This window comes from Aplysia californica, unplaced genomic scaffold (assembly GCF_000002075.1).
Source record: "Aplysia californica isolate F4 #8 unplaced genomic scaffold, AplCal3.0 scaffold00123, whole genome shotgun sequence".
NCBI classification, from domain to species: Eukaryota; Metazoa; Mollusca; class Gastropoda; order Aplysiida; family Aplysiidae; genus Aplysia; species Aplysia californica.
This window is the reverse complement of record NW_004797393.1, coordinates 644,656-649,655: the sequence shown is the minus strand read 5'-3', so window position 1 is coordinate 649,655 and position 5,000 is coordinate 644,656.

The following is a 5,000-nucleotide window of genomic DNA, read 5'->3' as shown; positions in this document are numbered from 1 at the left end:
GTACCGACGAAACCCCCACACACGACTACAGGAAAAGATTTGTCCCGGCGACCAACCATCGCCGTTGTCGTATGTACAAATAAATGTAATGAAGAGCGGGCCGGTTTGATCAGCCAACAAAATCCACCCTAGATCTATCGCATGAGTGCAGTGATGCAAATCCGGAGCCCGAGGGGCCGTGCGAAAAGAACGGTGCGTGTGTTCAGCGGAGCGTGTCATGAGCTTGACTCGACGCAACAAGTCGCTCGTCCGTGAACCTCGCCGGAACACGAAGGGAGGGCGGTGTAGTTTTAGTAGTAGTAAGTGTTTTACGGCACTTGCAACACAATAAGGTCATATAAGTGCCGTAGATTAGAGGAACATTACAAGAGAGGAACAAACACAAAAAAGAAGGAGGGGAGATAGAGAAGATAACGATTTTATAGGAAAGAAGTGCGGGGGGAGGGGGGTTTGTAAGGGAAGAGGGGGGGGGGATTGGTTGGTCCCACCGAGAGGGAATCAAGACAGACACACGTACATACGTTACGTCTCGCTCGGCCGTCAACCTTGGAACCGAGACGTGCATAATCGCTTCGAACACGAAGGGTGGGGGGATTTTTTATTGTTAAAAGTTTAAGCAGAGAGCGTTTTCTAAGCTCTATTGGTTTTGGTAAGAGATTTGTGGCATTTTCAAAACGATAAAGTCATCTAGGTGCCGAAGATTAAAGGTGTTACAAGAGAGTAACAAACACAAAAAAGGGAGGAGGGGGAGAGAGAAGAACGATAGTTTTGTGGGGGGGGGGGGGGTTAATAGGATAGAAGGAGCAAAGCACACCAGAGCACCCGCCAACCACCCACTTGTGAAGGTGCCTTATTCCCCTAGTCGCCAAAGTCTTGGCTGGTGACAAAGCGGGCCATTGGGCCACACGGAGCATCGATCAATACCGATAATAGACAGACAGTGCACTGTATAATGTACTGGTGGGAGCTCCACCAGGCGGTCTTACTTACTAGAGTGGCTCCGATACAGTTGCCAGCTTGATGTCTACAACAGCTATTGGGTTACAACTACTACCGCGGTGTGTACAACATGTGTACGTCAGGTTGGGAGTTTGGGCACACAGAAGGACATCGACAAAATGACGGCCATACGGTGCAGAAAAAGAAAGACCTTAAGTTTTCCGGGACCTCCGAGATTTTTTCGCCCTTATCCGAGAAGTCCAGGTGTAGATCTTTCCTATCTGAAGATCAGGGGTGTGGCTGACAGACAGCAGTAAGAAGGAGCCAAGGAGTAACAGTAGAAAGGCTGCAGAAAAAGAGTCAGAAGCCCAGAGGAGGGGGCAAAGGAGGTGAAGGGGTGGGGGGCAGAAAGATGAAAGGAAAGCAGACAGTAGAACATTGCAAGAGAGCAGGACAGGAGGTGAGAGGAGACAATTTTAGAGAAGAATTTTTTTCCGTCGCTACCCGGAATCGAACACGGGACCTTTGAATGACAGGCCAACACCTTAACCTCTAGGCCACGAGAGCCCCCCGTTCTAGTATAGCAGGCCCGGCAGAGAAATTTGAACACAGTACAATGTACTTACTTACGTCCCTGAGAACGCTCGCTCTATGAAGGTGCCTTATTCCCCTAGTCGCCAAAGTCTTGGCTGGTGACAAAGCGGGCCATTGGGCCACACGGAGCCTCGATCAATACCGATAATAGACAGACAGTGCACTGTATAATGTACTGGTGGGAGCTCCACCAGGCGGTCTTACTTACTAGAGTGGCTCCGATACAGTTGACAGCTTGATGTCTACAACAGCTATTGGGTTACGACGACTACTGCCGCGGTGTGTACAACATGTTTTAGTTTTAGTTTTAGTAAGAGTTTTACGGCACTTGCAACACAATAACGTCATATAAGTGCCGAAGATTAGAGGTGTTTCAAGAGAGTAACAAACACAAAAAAAGAAGGAGGAGAGAGATAAGGACGATAGATGTTTGGTAGGAAAGAAGGAGCAAACCACACCAGAGCACCCGCCAACCACCCACGTACAACATGTGTACGTCAAGTAGGGAGTTGGGGCACACAAAAGGACTTTGTTTTTTAGTAAGCGTTTTACGGCACTTGCAATTGCAACACAATAAGGTCATATAGGTGCTGAAGATAAGAGGTTCTTTAGGAGGAGAGAAAAGGACGGTAGACGTTTGACAGGAAAGAAGGAGCAACCACCCGCTCACAGAGAAGGACGTCCACAAAATGACGGTCCTACAGTGCAGAAAAAGAAAGACACACAGAAAGGACTAACAGAGAGAACAAACAAGAGTGGAACCGTTTGTGTCTAGTAAAAGTTTGATTTTTTAGTAAGAGTTTTACAGCACTTGCAACGCAATAAGGTCATACGTGCCGAAGACTAGAGGTGTTACAAGAGAGTAACAAACACAAAAGAGAAGGAGGGGAGATAAAGACGATGGATTTTTTGTAGGAAAGGAGGGGCAAACCACACCAGAGCACCCGTCAACCACCCACCCCCGAACGTGTCATTCATTATTAGATGTAACAGGATGATGAGTCAACAAGACAAAAAGCCACATTCCGACGCGTAAACAAGTTACGCTCTAGCGGATGTAAACATCAAAATGTAGCAAATGTTGGTTGTTTTCTTGTTGTTTTGTTTTGTTTTTAATGCTTTTTGTTTGTTAAACCAATATTCATTTTTTATTTTAAAGTTTTAGTACAGGTTTTCACGGCGCTCGCAAGGTCATATGAGCGCCATCAATGTACATGTATTCTCAAGCTTGATGGAAAGTAAATACTTCAGTCACTAGTCACACAATTTGAACAATTTAGGAGGACTGCTGTTTCCTCGTTTTATTAAGAGCTTCACGGCCCTTGCAACACAATAAGGTCATATAAGTGCCGAAGATTAGAATAGAAGTGTTACAAGAGAGTATCAAACACAATAAAAAGGAGGAGAGATCAGGTGATAGATGTTTGATAGGAAAAAACCTACTTTAAAGTACATGTACATTATAGATCGCGATGGATGTCAACTAGGTAAACATTAACCCACTTCCCCGGCGACAAGAGTGTTTGGGTGTGAGCCAGTGAGTGTGTGTACGTGCGTGCGTGAGTGCACGTGTGCATGCATGCCCATGCGCCGGTTCGTGTGAGGAAATAGAGGGAGAATGAGGAGTAAGAAGAGGCGTTGTGTACAGTGGGGCGGTGGGGGGGGGGACAGAGAGAGATAGAGAGAGAGAAAGGGGGGGGGGAGTGAGAGAGAGCGGGAGAGAGAGAGATAGAAAGAGAGAGAAAGAGAGCGGCAGAGAGAGAGAATGAAAGAGTGAGAGAGAGACAGAGAGACAGAGAGACAGAGAGAGGGAGAAAGAAAGAGTGAGAGAGAAGGGAGAGAAAGAAAGAGAGAGAGAGAGGCGGGGGGAGGAGAGAGAAAGAGAGAGAGAAAGAGAGAGGAGTGGGACAGAGAGAGAGAGAGAGAGAGAGAGAGAGAAGGGGGGGGGCGGCGGGATGAAAACATAATTTTGAGGACCACCGTTTTGACAGGCAGATAATATTAAGACATGTATTATGATGTTTGTTTTAGTAGAGGTTTTACGGCGCTCGCAACTGCATAAGGTCATATGAGCGCCAGAAGATTAGAGGTGTTACAAGAGAGTAGCAAACATAAAAAAGAAAAAGGGGAGTTAAGGACGATAGGTGTTTGATAGGAAAGAAGGAGCAAACCACACCAGAGCACCGGAGCAAACCACACCAGAGCACCCGCCAACCACCCACAGACATTTATGAGGCTTGCGACTCGCGAGGGACAGCTCCCCGCTGGGGGTAAACAGCCCCTGTACTTATAGGACCCGCAAGTGCCGTAAAACACTACTAAAACAAAAACTAAAAGTGAACAAAAAGCACGTCATTATGAGAAAAAAATGCGGACGCAGCAGTGTCCAACAGGGGCAATTAAGTAGTAATCGAAAAATGTTATGGCTCATTGATCACCCATTTAAAAAAATCAAGAAGAACAACAAAACAACTGACTATTTTAATTTTCGTAAGAGTTTTACGGCACTTACAACACAATAAGGTCTTAAGTGACGAAGAATAGATGTGTTACAAGAGAGTAACATACACAAAAAAGGGGGAGAGACAAGGACAATAGATGTTAGATAGGAAAGATCAAGGAGCAAACCACACCGGCGCACCCACCAATCGCTCACGAACGGACTATACGGCAATCAAAGACGTAATGACGTCCTACTTTTGAGTGTCGGAGACAACTAGAATTTACTTCAGCTTTTTGGGGTTTTTTAGTAAGAGTTTTACGGCACTTGCAACACAACAAGGTCATAATTATAAGTGCCGAAGATAGAAAGTGTTACAAGTACAAGAGAGTAGCAAACAGAAAGAAGAAGGAGGGGAGATAAAGACGATAGATGTTTGAGAGGAAAAAATAAGCAAACCAGAACAGAGCACCCACCAACCACCCACTTTTTACCGAGGCGTAGTAGCCTTAGCAGAAGTGGGGATGATTGGCAGCTATATCAAACGCAGCAGCGACACACTCTCAGTCTCAGGTTGCAGAGATATCCGCATCCCATGAATATCGAATGACATCAAATGACCTTTGAAGAGTGAGAGATGAAGAAGAAAGGGATGCACGGTGGGTGTGGGGCGCCCATGAAAAAAAAAGATATAATAATATGATAAATCTTCTTTAGTTTCATTTTTATAGATTAACTGTGGGTGTCGCTGGATTGTTTTGTTTTGTTTTGTTTTTTGTTTTTTCCTTTTAGTTTCAGTAAGAGTTTTACGGCACTTGCAACACAATAAGGTCGTATAAGTGCCGAAAACTAGAGGTGTTACAAGAGAGTAACAAACATGAAAAAGGAGGGGAGATAGAGACGACAGATTTTTTATAGGAAAGAAGGAGCAAACCACACCAGAGCACCCGCAAACCACACACTTTCTTTTTCTTTACCATGATATACTGATAACCAGCGTATAAAACATTCAAAAACGAGGAAGAAG